The 20,399-nt window shown below is 38.2% G+C and overlaps 1 protein-coding gene and 1 long non-coding RNA gene across 2 annotated transcripts in view; both read left to right on the plus strand.

Annotated features, from left to right (window-relative positions):
• Positions 1-268: 268 nt before the first annotated feature.
• Positions 269-20,399, plus strand: part of wscd2 (WSC domain containing 2) — a 71,289-nt gene continuing 51,158 nt past the window's right edge. The window contains exon 1 of the transcript XR_014531016.1: positions 269-708. The gene's annotated coding sequence lies outside the window, so the exon portion shown is untranslated. The remainder of the gene's footprint in view (positions 709-20,399) is intronic.
• On the plus strand, positions 5,857-10,906 carry LOC310718617. The gene is made up of 3 exons (XR_014531207.1): positions 5,857-9,683; positions 9,988-10,414; positions 10,813-10,906. It is a non-coding gene; the product is annotated as an uncharacterized lncRNA (long non-coding RNA).

Consider the following 20,399-nt stretch of genomic DNA (forward strand, 5'->3'; position numbering starts at 1 on the left):
TGCACACAAACACACACTAGTTATTCTACCCATATGAGGACCTCAGTAATCATGAAACTTTTTATCCTCCTAAAAATGAAAGCTGCAGGTTTTGTGGGGACCAGAACAAATTCCTGCCAGTTGTTTAAATATTTAAGGGGCTATGAGTCCCTATTAGGACATCAGAACACACACACACACACACACACACACACACACACACACACACACACACACACGAGAGAGAGAGAGAGAGAGAGAGAGAGAGAGAGAGAGAGAGAGAGAGAGAGGTGTGTGTGTGTGTGGGGGGGGGGGGGGGGGGGGGGTGACGGCTCCTCACATGGTAGTGTGTGTCTTGCTGTCTAACGTTTTACCAGGACCTGAGCAATGCAGCGGTGAACCTGGGACCACAAACACGTATACACACACACACACGCGCGCGCTCACACACACACATGCACACACACCCGCGCGCTCTGCGGCAGTAATCATCGGAGATAACGGGGTTTGTAGGCGTGCACTTGAGCGCGCACCAGACCCGATAGTCGAAACGCGACGTTTATTTGTCCTCATTGTTGCCTCGAAGCGCCGGAACTGAACAAAAAAACGGAAAACAAAAAAAATATATGAAAAGATTTTTATTTTTTTTTTTTTTACAAAGAATTCACACCGAAACGGCGCGCGCGAGTTGAGCGAGGCAGCGTCTTTTCGCTCGAGCCCTCACTTCAGGTAAATCAGTGCAAACACGCGCATTACAAGCAAACACACACCAACACGCATCCTGAACACACACACACACACACACACACACACACACTGAACTGCTTGCTATCATTTATTATTACACATTGTGTTTATAGACCTTCTCGCGCATACGCACTTAAATATGAATTGCTGGGCGCTTTGTTACGTCATAATTTCTATTTATATCCTGGTGTTTTTTGTTGTTTTTTTTGGGGCTACTTCGGGGCACAACATTTTGGGGGACTGCTTATGTGGACTAGACTGTACATGAAGAGCATTGATGCTCCTCTGTGGTTCAGTGCATTTGCAGTGCAGGACTTCCGAGTCTCACTGCACATTTTGTGCTTTTTGCTTTTGCAACAGTTTTTGATTAAACTCTTGAAGCGTATGGTGATATATTTATAGTGCATAGAAATGCAATCTTGTTAAATAAAAAAGAAAAGAAAGAAAGGCATTGGAGTGCTAGAAAAGTCCTAACAGTTTTTCCTAAACTAGTTTAAAGGCATTATAATAGCATACTTGGTTTTTATTTTTAAATGTAATTTTGAAGCCGTTTGTGAACGAGAACCTCCAGGTGGACCTGTGGACGAGTAGGTGAGAGCTGGATTTGTTTCGACAGGCCATCTAAAGACAGGATTTGGGATCTGTGTAAGAAACATGTTGGAAGAACATTGACTGTTGAATTGACTCATGCTGGTGCTTGACAAGGCCAAAATTCTGCTGTGTCATCATTATTCTATAAAGCCTGAATTTCAAACTGCAGAGGTCGCCAACCTTTTGTGCACCATGTAGCAGTTTCTTAATCTATATATCTTTATATATATATATATATATATATATATATATATATATATATATATATATATATATATATATATATATATATATATGAGACACAAATTGTTGGTTGGGGATGTCTATCCTAGAGCTTTCAAGCTGCATACACTAAACTCACCCAGACCTTGAGACAGTTTAGAAAAACATAATGTGTGATATGTAGCTTCACTTTGGACTGTTTGAACTCCTAAACCATTTCAAGCTATATGCACCAAACTTGTCCCAGATCTTCCTTCCCTTAGTAGGGCTTTGACGGTTTTCAACCTCTCAAGCCATATTTCCCGAACTCTCTCTGTTCAAAACTATTGTAAAAGTCCCAGAAATTCATGGAGGCCGATGCATCTGAAGCCCAGCCTTTGACATTTGGACTGAAAAATTTGACAAAGACAGGAAGATGGTCTGGGTTGAGGCTGCTGAATGTGGGCTTGTAATAAATGCTGCTGAAATTTCTCTCACAATTCTGATCTCTTATATTTTTAAAAATTTTCTCCACTCCCAAAAAAACACTTCTTGGAGACCTGGTTTTTCTCTTGCCGTATTGTTCTCCGTTGGTGTGTTAAAGCACTCTGCGGAAATGTGATTATCCACTTTTAATGTTTTACTCATAGTCTGGTAATGCGGGTGCTTATGCATGCTCACGCTCGTGCTCTTTCTCTTGGTGTTCCAAATGCATGCCAGGTCACGATTTATACAGAGATGCAACGAAGCGACTAAAATCTTCCTGAACCTGTAATACAGTGCCTTTTTTGACTTTATGCTGAACAACTCGGGGCAAAATTGGAACAGAAATGCCAGTAAGTAAAATGTGTACTGCATGAATACTTGCCCAATGGATTGCTATTAAAGTTAGTCTTTTCTAGTAGTTTGGATTGTTATTTAATTGGAGATTAGGATGTTGAAAAACAGTGTTCAAAAAAATGCAAGCTGAAAATGAATACAGACACAAGTACTAGTAAGCAGCAGCAGTGCAATGCGGGAAAAAAAAAATCATGTAGATACAGGTCAAGTGTGTTAGTCAATAACAACACGACAGAAGATCAGACAGAATGGCGCAGAAAACAAAAAACATCAAGCGAGTTCTGGCAGTTCTGTGGGTGGAAAATGAGCCGATTGGTTCAAGCTGCCTGCAAAGATACAGTAACCCATTTTTACATCTGTGGTAAGCGGAAAGCATCTTAGCATGCATATTGCATGAACATGGAGGTTATTGAGCAGCACATAAGGTTCCATTCTTGTCAGCCAAAAAGCAGGAATTCGAGGTTATCATGAGCAAATTGGAAAGTTGGAAAGTCGGAAAAAAAAGCCTTTCATTCTGGAGCCTTTTAATATGAGAGCTGTAGCATGATGAATGTCTCTGGCTTTCTCTCGCTCTTTCGCTCTGTCTATCATTGTATATATGTCTAATCACGGTTTACTTAAGCAAGTACTAGGAGGAAACTTCAGACACTGTTGGAAAATGATTCTGGATATGGCTGAATCATTGTTTATGTGTAAATTGCACTTAAATAGCTGATTTTATTGCAGCCGTTTTTCCATTTTATAAATTGCCAACTCCCAAAAATGAAATTGTAACAAACACTCTTCGAAACGAACACATGAGTAAACACATGCAGAATGAAAACATTTCAAAACTCAGCAGTTTGTTGACTGGTGGTTCGTGCATAGAATTGAATTCAGTATTTCTGATAGCGTTTTTTTTTTTTTAACAATGCCCATTTTTCCAAAGCTGGAAGTGGGGAACAGCATGGCGCCTGCTTCACCAGGCTCAAACTCAGTTCTGGATAAATCAGCAATCCCATTAAATCTCTTCTTTCTGAGGCGGACGAGCCGACGCTTGCCCAGGATGTTGTTGTTCGTAGCCGCAATGACAAAAGCTAGCGATGTCATCGGCTCTAAAAGTTCAATAGTTTCTTCTTAAATAATCATCACCGAGTGTCACAAATCCAATCCGACAGCATTTCCCCCAATTTGAAGATCACTGCTCACAGTTTTGAGAAATGCAAGTTATTCGCCCACTAATTGGCACTTTCCCCTCATTCACCCTCAGCATGCCTGTAGGATGTTGGTCAGCTTGCTAAGGCTGAGTTTATGCTTCATTAGACAGACTGATGACTTCTGATCTGTTCCAGGACACCACAGATTGCTTTTTTTTTAATTAACATTTGCCAAAAAAAAGATACACAATGAATTAAATGTAAGAATACAATACTCAGTATCCGAGTATATTAATAATTATTAACAATATCAATAACTGACTAAAAAAAATGCAAGTTGAATTTTCATTAAAAAAAAATTACATACTATAAAAAAATGATATAGAATCTGTTCAAATTGCTATGATGTGCAGCATGTGTGTCAATGTATCAACAGAATATCCTAAAGTATGTGTATCTAAACCACCATATTATTTTTTTTTCATTACAAATTGATATACTTTGTTTTTATTGTATATAAAATAATAACAATTACGTAAAAAGTTATCATGGCGCGTGTAGTATTTCTCCAAAATATCTAGCATAACATATAACGTACCGTTTTCACCCATTTGCACAATCTATTACAGTATATACAGTCCAATTCATATACAATTTATTAGCCAGTACAATGGATTGAATAGGAAAAGTGTGTTACAGGAATGCAGTGTATTCGTCTGGATCTACCGATCCATTATTCTATTATACCTTCCTGTATTGAACCCTTTAAGGATTGAGTAAAGGGCAGGATAATGATATTATACTCTCAGTCTGTACTATACTGAAAGGAGTTCGGAATTCTGGGAATGGACATGGTTTGTAGGCGATAATTAGTTTGTGTATGTTCATGTAAGCGTGAATATTATTTGGTCGATGTTTATTCAATTGATCATTTCACCTGGAGAGAATACACACAAGTATGTCTGTTCTTTCAAGTCAGAAACGCGAACCCCTCTCAAGACTCACGTGACTCTCGTGACGGCACGAATTTGCTCTGGAGCTCTGCGGTATAAAGGACGAGGGGAGCGGTGGAGCACAGTGGTGGTGGTGGAAAATCTATTCTGTATTGAACCCAAGATCGAAGACAGCCTAGCCCGTGAAACACACATGGGTCATCACAGCTTGAGGCATTCAATTAGTGGAAAAAGGAAGCGAGGTTAAACGTGCCGCTTCATTGTAGAGCTTTGATGGTTTATTGTTGACTTGTCGCTCCAGTTAATGTCCTCAAGTGAGGTTTTGTGATTGATATTTATAGCAGAGCAACGGATTTCATTTTATCAACGAGCCAGGCAGCGCGGCCGACATGTTATATTGCGATTCGTGTTTTCCAGTAAAGCCGTATTCATGGATTACTCTATGGATTTCTTTCAACATTTTAACATTGAAATGTAGGGGAAATTAAAAGATTAGTGCACACGTACATTTTTATTTACGTCCTGCTAGGATGCTTTCACATCTGACCAATCAGGTAGCAAATTGGAGGCAAGCAAGAAATGTAGAATTAAAGTCATATGCAATTGATGTAACGAGTACTAATCATATGTAATTGCTAATATTATCTTGTGATCTATCCGACATACAAACCTGGTTATTTTTCATTATCATGTTTTATTACATAGCGTGTGTCAAAAGTGTGGAAACACCAGTCAAACATGGAGGTTGAAGCTTAATGGTTTGGGGTTGTTTTGGTGCAGGGAAGGTTGGCGACTTATTCCGAGTAAAAGGAATCATGAACCAACATGGCCACCAGTTTAAACTTAAATTTAAGTTCATTTCAAACGATTGAATCAAACAGTTACCTCACCTCTGGAATCAACAGTTCTGCTTCTAGATCAGAAGACATCTCTAACTAGCAAGAAACACCTTTAGCAGATTTTACAAGAGACGTAGCTTTCATGCTAAGGGAGGATTTGTTATGGAGTATAAAGTCTGTACATTTATGTTACCAAGTTTGTTGCATAGAAACATGTCTCAGAACCAATATGAGTGTAGGTGTTTCCAAAATGTCTGACAGGCACTATACATATTTATTTATCTTTATTTTAATCTTTATTACTGATAATAATTGTGTTTGTCATTGCAAAGTGGGCCTCAGTGGGGAAAAAGGTATGGGATGTACATCTAGCTCACATGATTCATTTATACTATTCTTTTGGTTCCAGAAAACATACATGTTATGAAACAGCTTCTGATCTTTACCCGTGAGTAAGAAGTTTTAAACCCAATATATATATATATATATATATATATATATATATATATATATATATATATATATATATATATATATATATATATATAGCGAGAGAAAGAAAAGAATGAGAGAGAGATTCCATCTAGGATCAAAGGTAGACAGATACTATAACCCGCGATATTACATGCATTTGTCAAAACGTGACCATAAAATGTTCAAACAAAAACAGATTTATTTTTTTTTACCAGGTAGGGTTCCCCCCCCCCCCCCCCCCCCCCTGCGCAAATCACATTAACCACCAAATGACCCAAAAGATTAAACCGCCATGGAACTCGGAAGCGAGGAAAACATCTGCAAGCTCCGAGAGCTAATTTCAGTCATCACATCAAATATTTACGGAGATGAAAAATGACTCTGCTGTAATCGGAGGAAAACCCACGGCTTATATGCAGTCCCTTAGAACCAGTCCAAAGTCCACTGATCAAAATTGTCAACTAGAAGTTAATGACTTGATGGCTCATTGAATATCCATGTTAAGAATCAGGTTAAACTTGAAGGGGTTTTTTGAAGCAGTTGTATATATGAATTTGAAATTTATGGACTAGGTCATATTAGGACATGAAGACACTGATATCTCATCTTTAATTCCTGTAATCTTCATGCAGTTCTGCTCCATTCTGTGTATTCTGAATTATTTCTATATAATTAGAACTGTATCTCCTAGTTTTTTCTTATACATCTGAATATACACTGTGTATCATCTTTGTTTATACTGTATATACGTACACTTATTTATGTACTCGCATTTTATTGCCCATAGCTTATTTATTTATTCGTTGCACATGAGTTTAAATATTTAGCTTCACACTGCTACTGTTTGCACTTTTGGTCGATGCTAAATTGCATTTCGTTGCTGTTTACCCTCCGCTACGCAGTTGACAATTAAGTTGCGTCTATATTGTGAGTAGATTGTGAAGAGAAAATATTGTATCTTGGGTGTATCTTTTTTTTTTCGGTGTTCAATTCCTGTCACATGATCGACTCTAAGATAAAGACCTGCCTAATTAACTATATTTCTACCATGGTCATTTTTGATGTGTGCATATCGATGGTAGTGTCCCTGTAATACTTTATTGTTTCTATAGTAGGAGTTCATTTGCAGGTTCACCACCCCATAATGGGATAATAAACACATTCTTTAGTGACTTCGAAAAATAAACCAGTAGTGATGTGGTCAATCTTGATGCATGGATATTGGTTTATACAAGGATTGATCGGTATCAGCTTTATGTAACAGAGTTTTTCCACCACAAGAAAGACAGAGGCGTTTGTGCTTTGCAATTTACTTTTTTTTGTCAGAGAACAACTGGGAACGACTGGCTCGTGTGTTAACAAAAAAATAAAGCATGGCATGCCATTGTTAGTTATTTAAAAAAAATTGTAAATGGTGGCAAAGATAAATAATACTTAGAGTTATAGGAAAATCAGCTGCTGCGTTTCTAAAAGCTACTGATGCCAGGTTTTTGAAACCTCCATGTATCTTTTGTCCCAAACACAGACATATGGTGAGAAGCCTCCATGTATTGCATTCAAAATTGCAAAGTACAGACTACTAATCTTATGAAACCAAGTTCTGTTGGACGTCCTGTAATCTTGTCCTGTAATCATGGAGCTGTTATATGTGGTCAATGATTTGGCAAAATTAGCAACAAGGGAAAGGTGATGGTTGAGAGCGAAGATATCATCATTCTGGTCATCAAATAGTTTGGGGCCCTTCAGTTAATAAAGACATTATTCAAATATAGGATAATGAGGAGGCCAATTGTCACTTAAAACCAGAGTGTATTTCTATAGCGCTTTTCACAATGGACGTTGTCTCAAAGCCAAAGGTCTTGACTGGCTAGGGGTCTGTGGGAGCATAATTGTTGGTGCTATGAGGGTGGGAAAAATGCTATTACACTCACACTAGCTAATATTTTCCAAAAATGATAAAAAAATAGATATGTGGAAAAGTAATCACTAGAGCATTTTTTTTTAATTATAGTGTATTGTCTTGAATTAAAGATCGAATGGGCCTACCTGAGCAGCCGTGTACACATTATTAGCAAAAAAGTCAAAAGCATTTTATAAAAGGTAAAAAAGTATTACGGTCATGGTTTATACGTCATTTTGTATCTCTAGCGGCCTTTTTACCTCGTATGGGAAAACAATATTACTTGACATTGTAAAAACCGAAAATGATACAGGGTGAAGTGTGTGCATGTGCTTGTGCTAGAATTCGCAGAAAAATACAGATGTGGAACCAAGGCCAGAGTCTATAATAATACAAAAAACATTTTTTTGCAGAAAAGGATAATAGAGAATAAAAAAAGCTGCTCACAACAGTTTGCGAACTCAAAATGAACTCATACGAACTCAAAATGAAAGCAATTTTGTCCCTATTCATATTTAATATACTATGTAATAAGACCTTAAACAACACGATACATTTAATTACACAACAAATTTATTCAAATCAAGCAACAGCGCTGACCCCAGGACTTGCCTTCAAGCCCCAGGCTCACAAACAGACTGAACCCGAAATCAGACATTGAAAAAACGTTGCTATGGAATGTTACATTGATCAATATTTATAGCAGTTACTATTATATTTCATGTCTGGTCGCCTCTAAGTGGAGGTTAAGGCGGAGCTTTAAGCAAGTCCGAACATATAATACGTCTCACTTTAAACTATATTAAAGAAATCTCGACATTTAGTTAGCTGGCTTTTCTGTTGATATACAGCTAATGGCGCTTTAAGCCTTCTTATTAATATTAACCTCACGGCTGCTGAAAACCTTAAAACGCTTCACTTTCGCGAACTAACTTCCATATCGGAGTAATTAATATGCTCTCTCTTTCTCTCTCTACTTGTAGTATATTTGATATTCGTTGTACGTCCCTAATTGCATTCAAGTGCCACAAGGTGAAAGCCAAAATGCAGATCAGTTTGTTTTTACATAAATTACAATATTTGTACATAACTGTTGTCAACAGTAAGAATTCCTTCCTTGTAAAAGGTTCATACATCGAGAATATATTGCGCACGTAAATGTAACGTAGTTACTTTTTTTTCCTTAGTTGCTCGTGCCACAGTGCGATGACGGTGAATGTACTCATATATAATGAACTATGTGGTAAAAAAAATCATGCGGTAAAAATTGAATAGACTAAATATATAGTGAGTCGGGGGAATATATTATTTTTTCAAATACGTCGCAGTAGAAAATATCGCTAATGAGTCTGTGTGTGAGGTATCGTTTTTTCAAACTATGTAGATTCTTTAAGTGTCCTTGTTAAGTAAATGGATTTCCGGAGGGTAGAACCTCCTCCTGAATCTCTTTTGGTCCTAAGGTTCAGTTAGTGCTTTCCTCAGGATTAGGTGGTGCTTTAGGTGGATCTGGGGGGATGGAGGCGTAGGGGGGGGGCACTCATTGTGCCAATGTGGTGAAAGTCCTTGATTCTTGGTCTAGTTCTAGATTATGTTCCTTGGTGTTTGGGCTCCTACATGTTTACACATTCGTTTAGCAAAGATTTGGAAATAACTCTTTCTTAGGCTTCTCATAATACATGTACCAGCCTTTGTTTTTATTGAATTGAAGTGGTAGCTCAGTGGTCAAGACGTTAGCCTACTATAAGGATAGGTTATTAGGAAGTTGAGAGTTCCTAGCAGCCACTGCTGGGTACTTGATTCTCCAAGCCCAGGTCCTGCATCACTGGGTGTCGATGTCTGTGAAGCAGGAGACAAAATTTCAGACGGGGATCTCCGCCATCCTGAACTCTCTGGACACCGCTTTTTAGGCCACGTTGAACGCTCGTGTGAATGTGCGATTTCTTGTTTTTCAAATTGAACTCTCCCTCTGTAAATAATCGGCTGATGTGGCTCTGATTTCTCCTCTGCCACAATTGCTTTCACAGCAGCTTCTCTTTGTGATTTTGCTCTGGTGAAAAATGTCTGCTGAAATGTCAAATTCTTCTTTAACTATTCTACTTTCTGTATCTTCTGCTCTGCATTCAGGTTTTTCAGCTTCTCCTGATGTTTTGTCTTGTAGTGCCGTCTTAGATTCAATTCCCTAATTACCCACATTCGCTCCACTAATAAGACACACGGGTTTACCGGCAATGTCAGTAAACATATACTCAGCAACATAACTTCCATCGGTTTTAATCAACTTTTCTCTTCGCCTTTTGTTTAAAATTGCATGGTCATAGTCCCAGCAGGAAGCCTTTTCTGAAGCTGGCTTACAAGAAAGCCTACTAACAGATTACTGAAGATGACCTGTCCAAGAGCATGAATTACTGAAACCATGTCCTGTGGTCTGATAAGACTAAATAAATAAATAATAAATAAACTTGTTTGGAAAATTGTGTCTTGCCTACAGTCAGGCATGATGGTGGTGGTAGCATCATGGTCTGGGGTGTTGCTGGTACTGTGGAGCTGTGGTTCATTGAGGAAAACATGGATTTCAACATGTACTGTGATTTTATTCTGAAGCAGAACATAATGCCCTCTATTCAGAAACTGGGCCAAAGGGCAGTTTTCCAACATGAAAACTACCCCAAAAACACTACCAAGATACGGCTTGTAACAAAACAGTAGCCTACCAAGAAAGTCATTGGCCACGTTGGTTTTTCTTTTGGCATCGTCGTGCGTTTAAAAATCACCATCAATCACCACAATCTCCCGATGCCGTGCAGCTCAGAACACAGGTGAAGTGCGTTTTTTTCATGCCCGGTTGTTTTCAGCGTGACGAAAGATTCGCATTTCCTGTTGACAGTCCGAGTGAGAGGCCGGTCAAACGTCAGGGGAATCTCATCCTTATTTATGATGTGGTGCGGGCCGATTCAGTGGGAGCGTGCCCGATTTAATATAAAGAGTTTCATCGGTTCACCTTAACCCGTTCGGCAATTTCATTGGTCTAATGTTACGGGGCTCAGTTTTTTGGTGGCATATAGCTTGTGAAACCGGGAAAAACCCGGGAAAAATCCATAAATTAGCCGCTTCATTGTGTAAGCCGTGAGGTTCAAAACGTGGAAAAAAAGCAGCGGCTTGTAGTCCGGAATATACGGTAGTTTACAGCTCATTCAAAGGGCTAATGTAGGGATAAAAAGGTTGTTATTTAACAACAAATAAGAAAAATGAGAAATGGAAATTTAACTGTGACCTGGCATAACCCTGTTTACAGAAATTGTCCAGTCTGGTCTGCTGTCGATGATAATACACTGTTTAGATTTAGACTGCTGTAGATACTTACTGTTAATTAACTGACTGTTCTTTGTGTTTTTGCTAGCAGTCCATTATTTTAGTCCCTCTCGCTTTCTTTTACCTCATAAAAACTGGTGCTGACATGTGAACTCTGAGGTAAAAGTTCACCTAAAGTGCATGGCAAGTAAAAAATAAAAGTAGGGTGTGTTGCAAGAAAAGTAAGCCAATGTCTCAGGCTTTATCTTGCCTTCTAGGTGCTTAATAATGACCTGTAACACCATGACATCTCCATGAGTATGTTCTTGAACATGTAATCCTGTCGAATAGGCATTTAAGAGCAAAAGGAATTTTTGGAAGCCCTATTACTTTAATGCATTATTATTATTTTTTTTTTATCTTTTGACAAAAAAAAAAAAAAAACGGGATGAAACTTGCAGATGATGCCAGTCCACACCTGTATTAGACATTCCTAATGGCTTTAGCACAGCTTCTTCTGAGATGAACTCATCAAATATGCGAAGACGGGTCAGCCAAGCTTTGTCAGTTTTTTCAGGGCGTGTAGTAACCAGCGTTTAATGGATGATAAATGGGTACATTTGAGTTTTATTATAGTTACAGAAAAATCTGCCTGTTTAGTGGAGTAGCTACAGGAGTTCATGGTCCACAGACATGTTTCTGTGAGAGAGGGGTGTAGTATCCCTGCTCCCTTTTTGGGAGTGAATGACTTTGTTGCGCCAGCTAAAGAACAGGCGGACAATGACAGGGATAATCCTCTTTAAGCAGTTTTTAAGAATTACCGTGTGTGTGTGTGTGTGTGTGTGTGTGTGTGTGTGTGTGTGTGTCTGTGTGTGTGTGTACACGTGTTTGCGTGCAAGGTGGAGCAATGAAAAGACGTGGAGCAAATCATTTTCTGTTTTTCTCTCGTTATTTATTTGTCTTCCGTTATTCCTTTTACCCCCACATGTTTTTATAGGGTAAAGAGGGTAAAAAATCTCTCTCTCTCTCTCTCTCTCTCTCTCTCTCTCTCTCTCTCTCTCTCTCTCTCTCTCTCGCTCTCTCTCTCTCCTTCTCTCATCCCTTTGTCTGTATTCTTAGTTTGACTTTGACTTTCTCTCTTTCTCTCAGCTAGTGTTGTGTGTCTGCACAGCTCATATTTAATTCATGTGTAGAAAGGTTCCCGATTTGAGGTTTGGCAGTGCCTGCAAGCACACACACTGCGCGCACACTCACACACACACATACACACACACACACACACACACACACACACACACACACACAAACTCATTCTCATGACTTCCTGAGTGCCATGCTTTTTCAAGTGTGCGCACGTACACACGCGTACTCATGTACACACTACGTAAACATACATAAAAAGACTCCTAGCCACCTGTCATTAGTTTTCTCAGCTCTGCCTTGTGCTTTCTCTTTTTTCTCTCACTTGCTACCTTTCTATCTATCTTTTCCCCCATGCACTCTGTCTATCTATCACTGTTTCTGTGCCTTCCTCTCTCTCCCGCCCTCTCCTTCCATTACATAACCTATAATTAGCTGTTCCGGCCACTCTGATATCCACAGTGCCCTTCAGCGCATGACACACAAATGATGACCGGCCAATGTCCCCTGTGTCCATGACTATGCTAAGCGAGTTTTCTCAAACGGACAAGCTGACGAACCCATTAACATTTAGCAAAGCCCCAGCTGTGGAGGCCGGGCTACACGGCTCTGCATACAATCACAATCTAGCGGGAGTTTAGTTTTTTGATTTATGTCAAAGATTATTCGAAGTTGGACAGGAAATATACAGCCCCTTTATGAAGACAGGACGTTCTCGACAGGGAAAAGATAAGAAGCAAGAAATGTGACATCGGCGCCGCAGAGAGGAAGCAGAAATGTTCTTGAAAAGCGAGAGGCGAATAGCATCGAGAGGGAATTGTGAACAGGCAAGACAGCAACAAGGAAAAGCTAAGCAAAAAAAAACAGACAAGGGCAAATCTTACAATGCGTGTTAAGTAGGTAGAAGGTAATTAGTTTATACATGAGTCCCCAAACTAATGGGGGCATGTTGTCAGAAAATAATCAGTTCAATTTATTTGTGTCGCACTTTTAACAATGGACAAGGTCTCAAAGCAGCTTAACACAAATAAAGGGGTAATAAAGGAACACACAAGTTTGTGCACAACAAGCGTTTGCTGTAAAAGCCTTTTATAAAAGTGGCGATATTGTAAATGCTGCGCAAACGGAATTTCTGCGTCATTACCACTTATGACGTCATGATTGATAGCTAGTAATAGCTATTAAAGTGGTAGCTCAGTGGTTAAGATGTTGGACTTCTGATTGTAAGGTCGAGAATTCAAATCCCACCACCATCTGGCAGCCATTGCTGGGCCCATGAGCATGAGCATGTTCCGTAGAAAGAGGGAAACATGAAAATCGCAGCATAGGATATGACTGTTAAAAAGCACCGAGACTATATTCGTTTTTGCATTTAGCGAACAATTCATCCTGATCAATGTGTTACTATGAAAACAATAACGTATTGTGTACGTACATTGTGACTTCTCTTATCAGCCATAATTAGAAAATTAATCGCCACATTCTGACCAATGACAAAAGACCGTTTTCTAATTGGTTGGAGAACATTTACCTCAGTCTTTTCGCCGAAATCCAGCTTTAAAAGGGATTTTTTTCATTTGACAGGTGCTTTTATCCAAAGTGCTTCACAAATGAAACCGAATTCAACAAACAATCCAACAAATAATAAGTACAAAATTGAAATATTTAGTATACTAATTGCACCCTGTTGCACAGCAACTGTTGCAGAAAAAGATACAAGAATAGAAGGAAAAGCGTGGGTTTGAGTATGACTAAATCACACATCATTTTCAGAGAAACGAGTATCAAGAAAAGTCACACACTGCAACAGTGAGCACAAATATACACAAGTGGGGTTGTGTGGGTTCTCATGAACAAAGCATGACACTGCTCAGGAGATGAGCGAGGCATGTTGAACATGAAGGGCAATTCGGAGGGGTAGAGATGAAAGAGATATCAGAAATTTGAAAACAGGAGGTAGAGGTATGAGAGGTGTGAGAGGTGTGAGAGATTAAAGAGTCTTTTTTTTGCACGGTTTCACTTCCTTTTGCAGGACTGTTGCAGTTGCATGGTTATGAACATGATTAATATACATTCCGCAACTAATTGTTATTTAAGATTGCATTGCAATAGCATGCTGGGAATACGTCGAGTTACCCAATCACATCACATGAGCGTTCATAGAGCGGTGGAAGAAAGGAAGCACGTAAGATTTTGAAAAAGAAGAAGTAGAATGCGGAATATGAGTGGAGGTGAAGCAATTCACTTCAAGTATTTAAAGAGGGTGCTCTGGAAACCTTATTATTATTGTAGTAAATAAAACCCCTGATGTAGAAATGGCAGAAATTCTGTTTCGATTCTTCCTCAATGCTTATCCTAGTTCATACATGTTCTCACCTAGACATTTCCTCACACAAGATTCAGTTTTGTTTGCACCTGCTTGCTGTATAATAATTTCAACAAACGAAAAGCAGCGGACAAAACAAGCAGGAAAAATCGGTTCATGGAAGGACACAAAAGACATGTTTGCATTGTTTTTTTTTACTTGCCATGCATTTTTGGTGAACTCTGCCCTCAGAGTTCATGTGTCAAACCAGTTTTTCTGAGGTAAAAGAAAGCAAGAGGGACTAAAATGATGGACTGCTAGCAAAAAGAAGCACAAAGAACTGTCAGTTAATTAACAGTAAGCATCTAAAGCATACACATTTCTCATTTGCAATATGCATTTGGCTTTTTTTTGGTTATATCATTGCTAGTTCCCATGACTGATGGACAAGGTTCCATCTACAACCTGGTTCCAAAATTAGGCCAATATAGGGGTAATAACCATGACCATGGCAACCCTGCTTGTCACATCTGTATAAAATAAGCATATTAGTTGTCTAGTTTATAATACTGTACATTATTATACATGATTTGTTTTTGACATTAACACTGATCTAACCCATCCAACATATGCTAATGGTTTTGTGGTAGAATCTTAGCCTGCTAGTCACGGCCAGTCTAACAAACTCATTTTCAAATTGCAACAGGGCACCATCAATGTGTTTTTGTCAATGGTAGGCAAGTAGGGTAGAGTAGGATTTTCAAGCAATGTCCAACACACAAAGACCTTAGATGAAATTTCTGGGTTTCAAAACATTTACATGGCAACATTCGACTGCTATTTCATTACAGCAAATCGAACGAGGACGCTGAAAACACGTGTTTCGTTTGAGGTCAAATCGAATCTGTGGCCTGTGGTGCCTGGGTAAGGCTTGCCAAAGGAAGACGGTTCGGTTTTCGGTCAAACTAATCCCGCTGCAAGTGCGTGTTTCTCACTCAGTTGAATGTTGGAGCACGTCCAGTTGACAGTTGGAGATTTCATCGCCGATTGTACCATAAGGTGAGATGATATGGGATAAGTTATTGCTTTAGGACTTCTCAGAATGCCTACTGTTCAATATACCATTACCTGCCCAGTCAGGAATCTTTTATTGTTGAACCTGGTGTTGGTGGGAAAATGTGGGAAAACGTTGCAAATTTTACATTAGCTATGACATCACAAGCCAGTGTTAAAATATACCATGTGCACCAGTATTCTTTAACACAAACCAGGCTGTTATAAAGCTGTATTACAGTATATGAAACAGGATGGTGCTAAACCACTATAATCCTCCATCTTGTATTTTTCAGAAGAGTTGTACACATTGTACATGTGTACAAATCTGTGGATCTTCTATCGGTCAGTTTTTTTCATGTGATACGAATTTGCAGGTAGCCAAATATGAACTTGAGCTCAGCGAAATGTGAAACCTCTTCACATATTGCTTCTGGTCTCCAGGTTTTACATCCAGGTTTTTCATTCCATTGAGTGTGTGCCATTTCTCAATAGTCACTCCTTTACTTTTATCTAATATGTCTGTATTGATCATCTTCCTTTTATTCAATTTGTCCATATGGAATCTCTGTGGGGGTTTTTTTTCGGACACTCTTTGCTATCCTAGTGAAACGACTGATCTCTGTCCAATCCAATTATTGACAAATCATCTCGTTTCACAGGTCCACATCTCTCCTGATGACGGATCGGATATACAGCTGGTCATGAGATACAATTGGATAAAGAGAGAAATAAATGGAACTGAATGGAGTTTCAGCACATGGCATTACTTTGAATATTTTGCTAAAAAAAAAAGAAAACCGCCTCAAAGATTCTAATGGTTTCAACTACAAATGCCATTAAACACGATGAGCTGTTATCCATTGAAACCATTACACGTTCATTAGCTACAAAATAATTATCATCAAAACCAAAGAAAAGATGGCATCTGGAGGCTTAAAGGTGGCCAGAGGTGTTCTATTGGTCTGTGATATCCACTAGACATAAAATATTACTAGTAGAGACTATAGGTATTATTAGAGTATTACAAATGACAGAATATAAAAATTCAAGCCACACTGTATACAATATACCATTTACCAATAGAAGTTCTATTTTATCAATATAAACAGGGCCTTTTTAGCAGGGTTTATAGCACTGCATTATTAATTATTATTTATTCATCGCTTATCATTCATGTTTTATGAGCCGTTAAAGTTCCTAAACGTTTTAATCTTTATTTTTTTACACAAAATACACGATGCCATAATAAAAAGCTGAATACATTAACATGTGCCTGTCACAATAGTTACATAGGAAAATGGTTTGCAATTATCTAAATGGACTCTAAGCCAAGCTTATCCAATCACAGATATTGTTTTCATGTCGGCACATTTTATGCTCATCAACCTTGACAAATCAAACGATGTGCAAGACCTTGAAGTACTTTTGACAATGCATCTGTTAACGTTACAGTACAGAAATCGTTGGTTTAAAATTTTAAATGCATTGAATTCCTGTTCCTAGTATCATAACATATTTGACTCCAAGAACTAGTTGAATGAATTGATACATGATAATACTCCCCATATACACCGCTAGTACAAAAACTTTTATCACTGCAGGACTTCCCCTTCTGAGAAAACAGAAAACCCCAAAGTGTTGCCACTCATTAGGTTTTTACTAATACTAGAGCAGTGATCTAGAACTAAAACGAGACTAGTAACACGATTACTAATTCTTATATACCGAAAGATTCGACCACGCGTCGGCACAGAACGTGGGTGGGATTCAGATCTCTTATTGGACACTAGATTCGTTGACTTACTTTCTGAATCTTCTGTCTTACATTCTCAGAACAGATGAGGCTCAGGAAAAGTCAGCATTTTTACTTCTGTGATTCATTTCTTATTATGTTGGCGGTCAATTGGATATTAAAAGCCTTTTATGCAGTTCCCGATGTGATAGAAAAAGATTCCTTGGTTCTGGGCTTCCCTGTACCAAAAGAAACTAATAAAAAAAAAAAAATTCAACCATTTTTTAACTTTTTTTTACACAGAATTAGTGAATCTCACATTTTTTTGTTGTTGTAATTTTAGAAAATATTATATAATATATTAAACTAAAAGCTATACTTTATTTTGCAGATGTAACTACTGACAGAAAAAAAAAACCAACGGCCGGTCCTTATTAAATAATTATTAATGACAATCGCTGAAAAACACATTTCCAGAAGACCTTCTTGGAAATACTAGAAAGCCCAGAAATCCGGGTACCTTTTTGTTATCCTTTCTATTACAGTTATTACATTTCTACTACGGGTTTCCGATGAGCTTTCCAGTTAAGGTCTAAGCTCACTTAGCTTTCTGACAGCATACACTGAAATCGTGGGATATTGAGATATGGATTAGCAGATTAGAGTCTTTTTTTTTTTTTTTTTTTAAACCTCTCTCTCTCTCTCTCTCTCTCTCTCTCTCTCTCTCTCTCTCTCTCTCTCTCTCTCTCTTTCTCTCTCTCTCTCTCTCTGGACTGAATAAAGGCGGAGGTACTTAATGGACTGTGAAGTATTACACAGATTACAATGCGATGCTCCTGGCTGATCCCTTCGCTTTGCTTTCAGAGTCGTTGCGTTTATAAACTCGAGTAGGATGGCTGTGGGGGTGGAAGCTTTTTCCTTTTGTTGGTTGTTCTAAAAGTTTTAAGTCATTGTTTTCTTGCTTTTTGTGAATATTATTATCACTTGTAATAGTACACGATGGTGATACATGAACAGTTCAGTCAGTTCCTTGATTGGGAAAGAGCACCAGATGAGGTCAATGGTAAACTTGCATAGTAATAAAATACAGGATGGCGAAGGGAAACGGAAAATCTCAGAACTAGGAGTTGTTTGGAACCAGTGTCAGCTCGTTTAGAATCCATTGGGGTTTTCTAAAATGTCTTAAAAAAAATTAAAATCTACATTTTAGGCTTTAAAAAGCGTTAAATCATTTTAAACAGGTCTTAATTTTCTGATGTCCATGTAACGCTATCTCTAATGCTCATTTAAGCACTTTAGATGGTTTTTGTTTATTAGTTTCTATGTGGTTGTAGTTCTTTCTTTCACTAATCCAAATACATTTCACTGTATTACGACTACAAATGAGACCCACATGCAACAGTCAATCAGCTTTCTGTTATTGGCACAACTCTCTCTTGTACTGTACCACAGACATAAAAACTGATTTTAATTTTCAGCTATGTGGAAGTGCAACTTTAGCAAAACTTGACTTGGAAAAAACAAAAACAAATTTAGGGTTCGGTTAAGTTCAGTTTATAACAACATGTTCGTTTTTGATGTTGCGATATAAGTTTTAATCTCATTCCTAATTGTCTTAAAAGGGACTTAAAAGTTCTAAAACCTGCAGAAACCCTGTAGTTATAATGGAGCAGTGGTGTGCAACGAGATGTAAAGCCTTTTTAAGCTTCACTTCTCCATTATAACTAACGGCAAGGGGTTCTAAATCCTAGTTCCAAAACTTTCAGTTTCCTTGTGAAATACTATATAATATAATATAAACCAAGTAAATTACATGACATAAGGAACTCATTATTTATGTATTTCTTTGCTTTGATTTATGATTTGATTTATTTGACAATACATTTAGCATTGGAGAACTACGGTTCCTTTAAAATTTATAAAGAAATTGCCAATTCAGCTAGTATTCAGATATAAAGGTTGGCTCTTTAATGTACATTTACTGAAAAGTACGCGCCGGTTCCGGAAACACAGACGACGCATTCAAATTCAGATTTGAATCTGGTTACAGCTCAGATACTGAAACTTTTCAGGCAGGCTGCTTGTAAGATTGCTACAGAGCTTTATTCACTGCAGGACTTCCCCGTCGGAGCCAAAAAAAAAAAAAAAAAACCCAAGTGTTGCCACTCATTAGTTTACTACATCTTGAACTAAAACTTCAGCGTGGCACGTGGGTAGATTCAGATGTCTTGCTGGATACTTGCTAGGTTTGCTGACACCAAATCACACCAATTCTACCTTATCATAAATAAGACAACAAGACAGCTCGGTCCAAAATATGCACAACTTGTATTTTCTGAAAATAAAATGGTGTTTGCGTTACTATGTCAAGTCGATAATGAGATGTTTATGGTTAAAATACATTAGCAAAGTTTTAAAACCATCCCCCAATCCCAGTTGAAATACGTACCTAAAAGGATTTTATTCAAACTTTCATTTAAGCTCGGATTCATGGTGACATTGGGAAGCCTGTAGCAACCAGACCAAGGTTTATATCAGGTCAATAAGTGGTCTTTGAATTGATTTTGAGATTAGGAGGTTAAAGTGGAATATTTTTTAGGTAAATGTTAATACCACCATCCTTTCATTCATAACTCTTATTTGCAACATCTTGTTAAAAAAATACATTTGCTATGTCAGATCGCAGACACAACACTAATATCAGGATCACAAGTTGGTGCCCACAAAATGGTGCTTTATGTCAATTCTAATGAATTTGCTCTCATGGGACCCACTGGAGCAACACCGTATTTTTTCAAGCAGCAATTTTATCTCAGTTCATCCCAGCGCTGCCAAGTCTCTGAACATTGCTGACGTTCTGGCAGATAATCATCTGGCTTCCGGCCTGGAGTCATTTAGCTGCTAATTTTGGGACCATCGTTCTGTTCTGCCAAATATAATTAAAGCATGAGTAAAAAACTTTTCTATCTGCGAAGCCACCGAAGCACAGACGATTGAGTTATACAACAGCAAATGTAATATCGTCTTACGTTTCATTCAATCGCCAAATAGCTTCGCCGGGTCCAGCAACATAAGTGAGTCCATTCCAGGATTAGGACTGAGCCATGCTGGTTCTTTCAAGCACCATCTGATCACACCACTGTCCATTATTTAAATGGAGTTTTCTTCTAACTGGATTTCCATCACCCAGATAAAGCTCTTAAATATAAATTATATTT

Source organism: Silurus aristotelis (genome assembly GCF_946808225.1).
Source record: "Silurus aristotelis genome assembly, chromosome: 23".
NCBI lineage: Eukaryota > Metazoa > Chordata > Actinopteri > Siluriformes > Siluridae > Silurus > Silurus aristotelis.